Here is a 13,815-nt window from a genome sequence, read left to right as displayed (position 1 = left end):
AGCAGGAGGGCGAGGGGGCCCAGGAAGGCAATGGGGGCGAGGCGGGACGAGGAGGGGCGAGTGAGGACGAGGGGGCCGAGGTAGGCGAGCGCCGGGCTGTCCGCAGCCAGTGTCGCCCCTCCTGAAAGCCCTGGGCAGGTGAAATGAGGACCAGCGCTGACAAAGGATAGGATGCAGAAGACTCCTCAGGAGTGACTTTGGAGCTGAGATCACCCTCGGGAAGCTCGGATTCTCATCCGCGTCCACAGACCCGGTGGCCGCAGACTGGGCGTCCGGGGAAAAGGCAAGCGGCTGTGAGCATCACAGTGAGAAAACCAGGCTCCTGCGACCCCCAGGCCTTAAGCCCCGACCCCAGGGCATTTGGGAGCAGGTCTGCGTCAAGGACCAGCACACTCTGGAAGGGAGCTCTGCCTTTCTGGGGTCCTCCAGCTGAAGAAGGATGTGATTTGCACGAAACCCACCCTGTAGACCTCAAATCAGAGGGAAGCCCCAGGAACTTGGGGGGGGGACTTTGATGTGGCTCCCGCGCACCCACCGGGCACCGTGTGAATTGCCAGGCGCACGACGAGCTTGAGTGGACGCTGGGTTCGCTGAGCCCCCCAGAGGCTCCTCGCCATGGGTCACCTGTGCCGCCTTGGACTACCCAGAGAAACCCTTCCTCCCGCCAGGTGAGCCGCAGGCCAGGCTCCAGGCCTGAGTGTGCCCGCGGCGGGGATTTCTCTGTGAACAGCCCATCATACCATAATATCAATGTTATCTTAGCCGCATGTTCTGAAGAAACACGAATTTCAGGCACAAGCGTGAATTTTGCGTGTTTTAAATTGTAAATGGGACTCCAAGGAAGTTGAAACTTGAAGCAGCCTGAAAGCAAACTTAATTGCGCCATCCCCCACCATCCTCCAGGGTAAACTGAGGAGCATAGTTAATTGGTTTTGTCAGATGGGCTGTTCTGGATGTAACCACCTAATTCCTGGAACCCATTGAGAGTCAGCTTCCTTTATGGGCATCTGACAAGATGTGCTCAAACACCTTGAGGATCTTTATGGAAACAATTTTTTTTTTTTTTTTTTTTATTAAGATGTCATTCAGGGCTCTGAACAGTCAAAGACATTGAATTGAGCTGTTAGGTGGATGAGTTTGATGTAGTTATACAGTGTGCAATTGGTACTTGTAAATAGCGTGAGTAATGATATTGCAAAAATAAAGAAAACCGTCTTTTAAAAAGAAAAGCAGCTGGGCACAATGGCTCACACCTGTAATCCCAGCACTTTGGGAGGCCAAGGTGGGCGGATCACGGGGTCAGGAGTTCGAGACCAGCCTGGCCACTATGGTGAAACCCTGTCTCTGCTAAAAATACAAAAATTAGTCGGGCATGGCGGCCTGCGCCCAGGCAGGCTGTTCTGGGAGAGGAAGCTTGGCTGTCTAATGCAGTGTGGCCATTTGGCTATGACATCACACTGCACAGTTTAATGACTGAAATCAGACCTCTTCTTGTTATTGGAGATGACTGGAGGATTTTTCTTTTTCCCCTGAACGTAAGTAGGTGAGCCATGAAGATCCCAGATTTCATTCAGGGACTCAGAACCAGCGGCAAGGAGCAGGCTGCGTGGAGAAAACAGAGGTGTCTCTGAAGTACCCCACGAGTCCAGCTTGTTCAAAGTAAAAGTGGCAATGGCTTTGGGATCACAAAAACAGCCCTTTAACATCAAAGTCAATTAGTAGAAACCCATAAATATCATGTGGCAAAAAAAGATTTGAAATTTACTTAAATATTCAGTTTATTTTCTCAGATGGGACTTTTTTTTTTTTTTTTTTTTTTTTTTTTTGCGAGACAGAGTCTCACTCTGTTGCCCCAGCTGGAGTGCAGTGGAGCCATCTCAGCTCACTGCAACCTCTGCCTCCCGGTTCAAGCAATTTTCCTGTTTCAGCCTCTTGAGTAGCTGGGACTACAGGCGGGAGACACCACGCCCAGCTATTTTTTGTGTTTTTAGTAGAAATGGGGTTTCACCATGTTGGCCAGGCTAGTCTCAAACTCCTGACCTCAAGTGAAGTGAGGCCTGCCTCGGCCTCCCGAAGTGCTGGGATCACAGGCGGGAGCCACTGCACCCCACTGGGACTCAATTTTTAACACATACTTTTAACACTAACTTTTGTGCTAGAAAATTAAATTATTAATTCTGTAAAAAACCTAACTGTGTGTACTTTAATAAGTAAAACTAAGTTGATTATAATGTGACAAAAAATGTAAGCAATAATAATAGAAAAATTATCCAATAGGAACCGTGCAAAGAATTTTATATTATGACTCATGTCCCCTTTCCCTGCAATGTTATTAACTTCTATCCTCATTTTCCACATCAAGGAAATTAAGTTTGGAGACACTGAGTGACTTACTTAAGTCACAGATCTGGTAGGTGGAGAGAGTTTCTCTCACTCTAGGGACCACAATCTACAGAATAAAAAAATTCTACAAAATATTTGTTACCATTGAAGTAGGTAGGCAAACTGTTACTAGCATAAATTATGGCAAGAATAAGAAGAAAGGGTGGTGGGCTGGTCTTACTTCTGCAGTTTAATGGGGATCCCTGCACTGAGATGTCTGGCTAAGTGGTCATTGTAACAAATGGCAGAGATCATGAAAACATCAGGGAGCAGGTGGTGGCCGTTCCAGTTTCTGATCTCAGGAAGAGGGAAGAGCTGCAGATGTCTTTACTGTGAATGAGGGAGAGAAACGCTAAAGCGCAGAAATGCTCAGAACCAAAGAGCTGTATCACTCACGCTTCTGGAAAAGACATTAGCATCTTCTCATTGCTCATCTACTGTGCCTGGCACAGCCTTATTTTCTAGCTTTCTGAATGTGAGTTCCATCCATATCCTTTGCATAACTGTGGTACTGGGCTGTGGAGAGCTTGGGATGCGTGTCCATGAGGAAATGGGCTGTTCTGGTTATTATAAAATGGCCAAGGGAGGGCGCCATGGCACACCTCTGAGTAACCCAGGACACTCCTGTTTGGGGAATGCAAACCATCCATATGGCAGGAGCAAATTATAAAGATTGATCCTGTTACAAGAATGGTTTCAAATCTGACCAACCTCATGGCATACATTGGGGAAGCAATTGTGAAACCCCTTGATTCTCTGAATCTGGACATGCTGTACTGTGCCAATGGTTTGTGTGTGACAGAAAATGCAGCTGTGTCTACTGGGAAAGACTGGGGAAATTTCTTCCTGTGGAGTTGTTTATAAAGCAAAAGTGCATGAAACTGTCAGTAATATTGTAGTCTATAAAGGGAAATTACTCTTAGAGGCTAATATTGCACGATGACTACATTTTTTTTTTTTTTTTTTTTTTTTTTTTGCCTATTTGGAAAAGATCTTTATCTCTTGGAGTATTAAGAAGTCAACATATAATTGCCACCCTATACACTGTGTTCTGGAGTGCCTAATTTATTGAAGCGTGAAACCTGTTTTAAATAAAAATCTGTTTCAAAACCAAGGCCAGACATGGTGGCTCATGCCTATAATCTCACACTCTGGGAGGCTGAGGTGGAAGGATCACTTGAGGCCAGGAGTTCAAGACCAACCTGGGCAACACAATCTCCACCAAAAAAAAATTTAGCAATTAGCCAAACCTGGTGGCACATACCTGTTGGTCCCAGCTACTTGGGAGACTGAGGCAGGAGGATCGTTTGAGCCCAAGAGGTCAAGGCTACAATGAGCTGTGACGCACCACTGCACTCCAGCCTGGGTGTGAGGCCCTGTCTCCAAAAAAAAGAAGTCTGGAAACATTGACAGTATTTTTGTAATAGATTGAACCCACTTGTTTAGTTCTTCTGGGGTAAAGGCATAAGTTTACACCCTGGAAGTTGGACACATAAATTATCTGCAGCAATATAGGGTGGACGCAGGTGCAGCGGATGATGGGAACGTTGCTTTAATGCACACTGTACATTGCAGTTTTGCACAACCTAATGAGGGACAGCACATTAAACATGTCATAACAATAAACTGTTATGGACAGTTGTCTGTTTTCAGACATTGTGGCTACCCCAAACAACTTTAAGTCAAAAGATATGATCGTTTAGTTTAACCGTTTTAAAAGTCAGTTTAAAAAGGGTACACTACTCTGTAATGCATTTTCTGTATGGAAATCTTTCCTAGTTGGTCCATTGTTCGATGATTAAACATCTGTTGCACTGTAAAAAGAATACAAGCCAATAGTGTACTAGAGGATACTCACTATTTCATCATTTTATGATTCAATGACATTAAAGGGAGTAAAGTAGAAAATATAATAGGTATAAGTGTGTAATTATAAGGAATAGGAGGGAAGTTCTTCTTGGAACAAATTGGCTTCAAGGGCCCTCGTGTTGACTTTGCTCCTTTTGAAGAAAGGAGTGTGATGCTTTCACCCTGAGGGATAATCTGAGAGACTTCACCAGTGACACATGCTTAACAGATGATATTAAAGCAGACTTTAACAAGCCAACGACAATGTGTTACTTATGAGCAGCAAGAAATATACAGTCTCACCAAAGTGCACCCTTCAGAAAGTGCTGGGCATATAAATACTGAGGCCTTTCATTATTCTAATATACATGTTGACTAAATGGACACTTTCTTCAATTCAGATATTAAGATGCTTTGTCCCAGTACTTTGAATGGGCTGTGTATCTATGTCAAGCGTACATTCAGTGAGAAATTTACTAAGATTCCAAATATCTGAAGTATCACATCCTTTAACCCTTTACTGAATATAAAATGAAGCCTGACCTCCAAGAGTCTTGGAAAATGTGCAATTTCTTAGGATTATTTAAAAAATGAATCCTTTGGCCGGCATGGTGGCTCACGCCTGTAATCCCAGCACTTTGGGAGGCCGAGGCAGGCGGATCACAAGGTCAGTAATCCCAGGTACTTGGGAGACTGAGGCAGGAGAATGGCTTGAACCCGGGAGGCAGAGTTTGCAGTGAGCCGAGATCGTACCACTGCACTCCAGTTTGGGTGACAGAGTGAGACTCTGTCTCCAAAAAAAAAAAAAGAATCCTTCTAGGTAGTTCATCAGCTTAAGCCATGTTGGCTGAACATGAAGACTTTGTCAAGTCTTGGAAACATGGATAATATCATTTGAAGGTATTACATTTTAAGGAACAAAATAATATTAAAATTAGGATTATTTTGCCATAGGATAAAATAGAAATACTGCCATACATTTGACTCATTTATATGACTGAAAATCATATATTTTCAGATTGTTGCTTCATTTTAAAAATCAGACCTCACAAATCTGACACAAGTTATGTGCAAAATAATGTGCCAGTTACACAGCTCCTGGAGGCCAGTGTGAGCCCACATGCCTCTGGTGGTTTATTTCTAGAGTCCATTTGCCATGGGTCTTTATCATGTTTCCAAAATAAGGAAGTCACCCATCTCCAGTTCAGGCCTTGTTGCCAATGAAATGTTAAAATACGACATTGATAGCATTTGACTAGACAATAACTAAAATTGGACAAAGGAGATATTTGACTCTCATTGGAGGTTGGCAGCATTTTATTCAGGTTTAAAATTTATGATTCAGCTGGGTGCGGTGGCTCAGGCCTATAATCCCGGCACTTTTGAGAGGCTGAGGCCTCCTTAAGGTCAGGAGTTCAAGACAAGCCTGGCCAACATGGTGAAACCCTCTCTCAACTAAAATTATAAAAATTAGCTGGGTGTGGTGGCACGTGTCTGTAATCACAGCTACTTGGGAAGCTGAGGCAGGAGAATGACTTGAATCTGGGAGGCGGAAGTGAGCCAAGATGGTGCCACTGCGCTCCAGCCTGAGCAACAGAGTGAGATTCCATTAAAAAAAAAAAATTATGATTCTCTAAACTGTGGGTCAGGGAACTGTAGAGAACAGAAGTTTGCAGGTCTACACATGGAATCTGCAGTTCTGTTAGGAGAGAATGGCAGTGCAAAAGAGCAACAATTTCTGAGCATCTTCCTTGCAACGTTGACAGTGACCCAAAGTTTCTGGGTTGTCCGGTAGGGGGCACAGCTGATGTCATCCCTCCTGTGCTGGCAGTTTTCTAAGTGAGTTCAGATCCTCTAGGAAGAATAGACATGAGGTCTCTGTGGGAGATCTTTGCAGTGGGAGGTCTCTGTGCAGCACTGTGGAAAAGGTCTCTGTGGGGGCCAAGCCTCCCAAGGAGATTTACGGGCTCCATCTCCGCCTCTCCCAATCCATTAGAACACGCGTTTCCAGCATCTGTGGGGTGCCCGGATGAGGGGATGTGCCTCCAAGTTGTCCTCAAGAGATTCCTAATTGTTCGTGGATGTTGAATGTGCTGTGTCCATGGATTTTGGTGTCTTGTGCGTCCAGCAGCATTGGCACGTCCAAGCTGAGGAAAGTGGGACCCCTGCCTCCAGCTGCCTGCATGTGGGGTCTCCCTAGAAGGAAGCATTTAGTGGGTGGGTGGGAAGATTAGGGTGCTCGAATGGGTACTGTGTGGAGGTGCAGAGGCACCAGGCTCTAGCAACCTCCTGCCTCCCGGAGAGGCCCAGGTTAGGATCACTGCAGCGACCAATGCCTTGGATCACTCGAGGGCTAGAAGGTACCCACCAACTATGTGGACAGGAGCACTCAGGGGCGTTGCACATTGGGCATATTGTCACATCAGTTTTGGAATCAGCCTGCATGGAGTCAGTCCAGGACACCCAGCCAGGATTCCGTCGTCGGGGAGGGGAACGCCCACGTGGCTTGTATGAAGGACACTCCAGGGGACGCAAGGCCTGTGGTCGCTGGGAGGAGCTGAGGGATGACAGAGACCCCAAGGATTCTACGGAGGTGGTCGGGTTTGGTGACAGGGTGCTGGCAGATGGCCGGTGTGAAGGCTGCTTCAGGGGACGCAAAGGCTCTGGTGGCTTGGAGGAGCTCAGGGATGACAGAGACTCAAAGGATCCTACGGAGGTCTTCGGGACTGATGGCATGGAGGCCAGAGGACCCGGGGGAGCCCTTGGGGACACATGGAAGCTGGTGGGAGAAGCCTTCCCACTCCCCCCACGTGGACGGTGGTTCCTAGCAGGTGCTTGTTTGTACACTGGCCCCAGGTGGTCTTGGCATGGAAGGTGATGGGATCTGCCCTCTCTAGGGAGCTCCTTCAGGCACCTGCAGGAGACAGGAGCACAAACTGCAGCTGGGAGCACTGGACACCTGTGGTCCAGGCCCCTCCAGGGCCCCCCATGCTGATTTCACAAAGCTCTGCCTACGCCTGCCCCAGGGCTTTAGTGACATCATGGCTGTGATCTCCCCTCCCAGATCAGCCCCAGGCCCTGGGGCGGCATCCTAGGCCCTGGTAGGAAGAAGGACATGGGAGAGAAGGGGAAAGAGACTCACTTTTTCAGCAGGAAAGCGTAGACCTCAAGGTTCTCCACTTCTTTCAAGAGAATTCTGTAATCTGGAAAGCAGGAGATGGGTTATGGTGGTGAGGGAGGGAACTGGAATTTATAGGAGGCTGAGTCCATGTACCCTTAGGAGAGACCCCAGGATTGGGGATTAGACTCTGGAGCCCCAGCATCCCTGTCCAAGGCCACATGGCCCCAGGAGTGATAGCCAGGTGCCCGGGAGGCAGCACTTTGTCATTTACAAAGTACTTCCTGAGTCTCAAAGAGGACTCAGCCGTGTTAAACAGCTGCCCACATGGACCTGGAGCCCCTCCTGCAGGTCCACGCAGTCACTGGTCCCCTCCCCCACATAGTCCCCTCCTGGACAACACCCACTCCCTGGACCCTATGACTTCATCCTAGCAGGGAATCAGAGATGGATCCTGGGTTCCAATTGCCCTAGCAGGAGCTTCCCCATCAGGCCTCTGCAAATGACTTCCTAGGAGACGTGGTGCTTGTTCCTAGGAACAGGTGAAGCTGTGATCTCTGGGGCTTCGGGGACCCTCAGAGCCTTACCTTTCGAAGTGATACACCTATTTCTGATCCTTATCCATTCCCCCACTTCAGCTTGGTCCTGAGAGACAAGAAAGAGTGAGGGCACAGGCCAGGTCTCAGTCTCCTGTCTCCACAGCTGCAGACCCACAGTGCTCATGAATGACACACTTTCTCCACTCAGCTCACGGAGCTCTGCGTGCTTCTCTTTCCTTTCACTCATTTCTAAAGTGCATAATAACCTTTTCTGGTTTCCTTCTTTGAAAAGCATGGAGGGGTTTTCTATGCGAGGCCTGCCCTGGGCATCCTTAGTCCCTGTTTCGCTGCTTATAAAACACACACACTTGGGTCTGCAGGTGTCTCCGAGCTGGCAGGGAGGATTCTGCTTCCGAGGAGGCCAGAGGCGACTCCAGTCTCAGGTGGGGGCTCTCAGGGGCTCAGCACAGCCCCAGAGCACCGCACACAGAGGCTGGGACCCGAGGCACCTGCCTGGGAAGGCGGCTAATGAGCCCGGGCTCAGGGCTTGTCCTCCCACAACAACCTCACCCCTCTCATGACCGGGTCCTCGCCGCTGAGTCCCGGGGTTTGTTTTTGCTGTGATGCCTCCCGTGCACCCCCACAGATGGTCTGGGAGCTGGGGATGGAAATCCTATGCCCACTCCAACCCCTGCCTGCCCTGCCGTCCCTAGAGGGATGATGAGATATCCTATCACAGGAGCGCCTCTGGTTGATTTGGAAAAGTGGAAAAGAGAGCAGGAAAAACAGAATCATTCTCTGCTGGGTGTGGGCTGAGGGCTCCTTACATTCTTGCTGTTCTCCTCTCTGGGAGGCCCTGAGGATGGCTCCCTGGGGGTAAAGTAGGGGCGTAAGATGATCAGGAACATCAGGCTAAAGGCAGTGAAGAGGCTGAAATGGATGATCTCCGGAATGGGGCTCCAGCACAGCTGTGTGTCAAGAACACTGTTCAGAAGAAAGAGAATATCCATGTCAACTGCACTGCTGCCCTCAGTCTACTGAGCCCTGGGCGTCCCCTCGGGAATATTTATTGGGGCCCAGGCCCACATCACAGAGCTGGGGCCTCCCCCTCACAAAGGGCTCCTAAGGGTGGGGTGGGCAGTGGGAGGAGGAGACTGAGGTCCAGCCCCACCCACCACCACCCACCCCTGCAGTTCCCTTCACCCTCCTGGCCTTCTACATCCCTCCTTCCCACTCCACCTTCTCAACCTATCAGAGACAGACCTGGTCTGTGTTCCATCCTCTCACCCTGGCACACAGATGGTACCTGGTTCCTTGGAGATCTGCTCAGCCTCCCTCAATTTCACAGTTTTTGAGGATCTGGATTTGTCCCTGAAATTCCTGTTATTTCCAGGGATTATTGCTCTAGGGTCTCCTCGACCTGCTCATTGTAACTTCTGCCTCCCAGGTTCAAGCAATTTTCTACCTCAGCCTCCCGAGTAGCTGGAATTATAGGCGCCTACCACCACGCCTGGCTAATTTTTTTTATTTTTAGTGGAGACAGGGTTTCACCATCTTGGCCAGGCTGGTCTCGAACTCCTGACCTCGTGATCCACCCGCCTCACCCTCCCAGGGTGCTGGGATTACAGGTGTGAGCCTCCCGTGCCTGGCTTCAAAAAAGTTTTTCTAGGGCTTTGGCTAAGCACATGAAGATAAGTGATGCCCAATTCAGGTTTTGCCAAATAGCACAACTCTTTTCAGAGGCTACAAATTCCAATGGCTCTGGCAGAATGAATATCAACCTAGGTCAGTTCCTCATAACAAGAACCCACAAATTTGTCAGTCCACTTCATGTCTCAACTATTAGATAATAGCAGGCAAGATGCACGTTCCTGACGGGCACAGGTTGTTTATATGGTGATTCTTCTTTGAGTTGTTGGTGTTTTCTCCCTTTCTTCCCTCCCTCCCTGCCTCCCTGTCCTCCCCTCCCCTCCACCTAATAGAGGGCCCATGTCTTCACAGGGTGCTCACCTCTAACTGTCGCCAGCATTAGAAAAGGAAGTCAGGGCCAGGTGCAGGAGCTCACGCCTGTAATCCCAGCACTTTGGGAAGCCAAGGCAGGAGGATCACGAGGTCAGGAGATCGAGACCATCCTGGCTAACCCGGTGAATCCCGGTCTCTACTAAAAATACAAAAAAATTAGCTGGGTGTGGTGGCAGGCGCCTGTAGTCCCAGCTACTCTGGAGGCTGAAGCAGGAGAATGGCGTGAACCTGGGAGGCAGAGCTTGCAGTGAGCCAATATTGCGCCATTGCACTCCAACCTGGGTGATGACAGAGCTAGACTCTGTCTCAAAAAAACAAATAAATAAATAAAAATAAAATAAAACAAGGAAGTCAGAAAGCTAAGCAAGGCCTGGATCAGGAGAGCTCTTTATTCTAATGATGAGAAACCACCACAGGGCTCTGGGAAGGGAAGTGGCATGGTCTGATTTACCTATTTTAAAAAATCCATGTAAACATTATGGGGGAGAGCAGGGGCAAGAGTAGAAGCAGAGATGCCAGGTAGGAAGCAGTTACAAGAATCCAGATAGGTATGGTTGCAGGTTGCTTGGACTAGGGTGGTAATACTGCACAGGTTCGGGATATATTTTGAAGATAAAGCCAGCTGGTCATGCTCAGGTGGACGCTTAGAGAAACTGGGGCCAGGGAACTGGGTAAATTGCAGGGGGGTGGGGAAGAGGGGGAAGGATGCTACTTTGACTGAGATGGAAACACTGGGGGAGGAGTTGGGTGTGAGTTGTGTGGGGGCTTCAGAAATCTTTTGTCTCGTTCTGTCACCCAGGCTCGAGTGCAGATGCGTGATCTGGGCTTACTGCAACCTCGGCTTCCCAGGTTCAAGTGATTCTCCTGCCTCAGCCTCCAATTAGCTGGGATTACAGGCACGTACCACCAAGCCCAGCTATTTTTTGTATTTTTTTAGTAGAGACGGGATTTCACCATGTTGGCCAAGCTGGTCTCCAACTCTTGACGTCAGGTGATCCACCCACCTTGGCCTCCCAAAGTGCTGGGATTGCAGGCATAGCTACCGCCCCTGGCTTTTTTTTTTTTTTTTTTCTTGAGATGGAGTCTTGCTCTGTCGCCCAGGCTGGAGTGCAGTGGCACAATCTGGGCTCACTGCAAGCTCCGCCTCCCAGGTTCATGCCTCAGCCTCCTGCCTCAGCCCACCACCACGCCCAGCTAATGTTTTGTATTTTTAGTAGAGGCAGGGTTTCTCTATGTTGCTCAAGCTGGTTGTGAACTCCTGACCCCAGGTGATCCACCTGCCTCGGCCTCCCAAAGTGCTGGAATTACAGGCATGAGCCACCACACCTGGCCCAGAGTTCTGTTTCTTGAGGGCTGTTTGGTGAGCGGTGGTTTGGGGATCCTAGCCGACTAGGGGGTCAATCATGGCAGTGTTTAGCAGCTGTGAACCTATCTGGAGCAAATTAATTACACTAACCTCTCTCTGTAAAATTCGTAAAGTGGGGTAAATAATAGTACTCATCTCCCATTGCGTTGTTTTGGGAATTAACTGAAATACCAGTAAGCATTTTATTTATTTATTTATTTTTGAGATGGAGTCTGGCTCTGTCACCCAGGTTGGAGTGCAATGGCATGTTGGCTCACTGCAACCTCTGCCTCCCAGGTTCCAGCGATTCTACTGCCTCAGCCTCCTGAGTAGCTGGGATTACAGGCATCCACCACCACGCCTGGCCAATTTTTGTATTTTAGTAGACACAGGGTTTCACCATGTTGGCCAGGTCTTTTTTTTTTTTTTTTTTTTTTTTGAGATGGAGTCTCGCTCTGCTGCCCAGGCTGGAGTGCAGCAGCACAATCTTGGCTCACTGCAACCTCCACCTCCCAGGTTCAAGTGATTCTCTTGCCTCAGCCTCCCAAGTAGCTGGGTTTACAGGTACCCGCCAGCACGCCTGACTGATTTTTGTATTTTTAGTAGAGAGGGGGTTTCACTATGTTGGTCGGCTGGTTTTGAACTCCTGACAGCAGCTGATCCACCTACCTCGGCCTCCTGAAGTGCTGGGATTACAGGTGTAAGACACTGCACCCAGCCTACTTCACATTATAAAGAAATCCATGAAAATATCATTTCAATGGCTGTAACATGTCATCACACAAAAGAATTGGAGTATAACAGTTTCCATGAAATCTTAAAATATCATCAATTTTAAGTCTCACCATTATTTTCTGTACTACTATGAACAAATTCTGGCCTGGCATGGTGGCTCTATGCCTGTAATCCCAGCACTTTGGGAGGCCAGGGCAGTCAGATCACCTGAGTTCAGGAGTTCCAGACCAGCCTGGCCAACCTGTCTCTACTAAAAATACGAAGATTAGCCTGGTGTGATGGCATGTGCCTATAGTCCCAGCTACTTGTTGGGAGGCTGAGGCAGGAGGATCACCTGAGTCTGGGTGGGGGAGGCTGCACTGAGCCGAGATCATGCCACTGCACTCCAGCCTGGGCGACATAGTATTATTATTATTATTATTATTATTATTTTGAAACAGGGTCTCACTTTGTTACTGTGCCTGGCTAATTTTTGTATTTTTTGTAGAGTTGGATTTTGGCCATGTTGCCCAGGCTTGCTTCAAACTCCTCAACTCAAGCAATCTGCCTGCCTCGGGCCCCCAAAGTGCTAGCATTACACATGTGAGCCACCATGCCCAGTCGTGTTATTTATGATTGCATTTCTTTTCTTTTCTTTGAGGCAGAGTCTCGCTCTGTCACCTAGGCTGGAGTGCAGTGGTGTGATCTTGGCTCACTGCAACCTCTGCCTCTGGGGTTCAAGCCATCCTCCCACTTCAGAGTCCTGTGTAGCTGGGATTACAGGCGTGGGCCACCACACCCGGTTAATTTCTCTTTTTTACTACACTTGATCTTTGCCAAAAGGATGAGAAGTGATAATTTAGTAGAGACAAGGTTTCACCATGTTGGCCAGGTGCGTCTGGTACTCTTGACCTCAGGTGATCAGCCCACCATGCTCTCCCAAAGAGCTAGGATTACAGGGTGACCCATGACGCCCATCTGATATCATTGTTTTTTTGTTTTTTTGTTGTTGTTTGTTTGAGACGGAGTCTTGCTCTGTCGCCAAGGCTGGAGTGCAGTGGCGCGATCTCCGCTCACTGCAAGCTCCACCTCCTGGGTTCACATTATTCTCCTGCCTCAGCCTCCTGAGTAGCTGCGACTACAGGTGCCCGCCACCGCACACGGCTAATTTTTTTGTATTTTTAGTAGAAATGAGGTTTCACCATGTTAGCCAGGATGGTCTCCAGCTCCTGACCTTGTGATCTGCCCGTCTTGGCCTCCCAAAGTGCCGGGATTACAGGCGTGAGCCCCCGCGCCTGGCCAATATCATTGGTTTTAAAACATACCTGGCCAGGCGCGGGGGCTCATGCTTGTAATCCCAGCAATTTGGGAGGCTGAGGCAGGTGGATCACCTGAGGTCACCATGGCGAAACCCCATCTCTACTAAAAACACAAAAATTAGCTGGGCGTGGTGGCAAGCGCCTGTAATCCAAGCTACTCTGGAGTTTGAGGTAGGAGAATCACTTGAATCCGGGAGGTGGAGGTTGCAGTGAGCTGAGATCATGCCATTACACTCCAGCCTGGGTGACAGAGCAAGACTCCATCTCAAAAAAAAAAAGCAGAAAAAATAAATAAAACATATTCCTATCTTATTGAGGCTAAACTGTACAACATGTGTCTTACAAATGATACCAAAGATAACAAATATGTGCTTAATCTCTGGAGGGAAAGGACTTTCTAAACTTAAAGACAAACCTCAAAGGAACATATCCATGGCTTTGACATCAAGAAATTTAAACTTCTATACGTCTAAATATTAAAAAGCAATCATAGGCGGGTGCAGTGGCTCACACCGGTAATCCCAGCAC

At 48.4% G+C, this 13,815-nt stretch overlaps 1 pseudogene; it reads right to left on the bottom strand.

Moving 5' to 3' along the window:
* Positions 1–6,286: 6,286 nt before the first annotated feature.
* Positions 6,287–8,975, bottom strand: LOC116418970 (annotated as a pseudogene).
* Positions 8,976–13,815: the final 4,840 nt, after the last annotated feature.

Source organism: Piliocolobus tephrosceles, chromosome 11, assembly GCF_002776525.5.
Source record: "Piliocolobus tephrosceles isolate RC106 chromosome 11, ASM277652v3, whole genome shotgun sequence".
Taxonomy (NCBI): domain Eukaryota; kingdom Metazoa; phylum Chordata; class Mammalia; order Primates; family Cercopithecidae; genus Piliocolobus; species Piliocolobus tephrosceles.
This window is presented reverse-complemented; position numbering and strand designations above follow the sequence as displayed.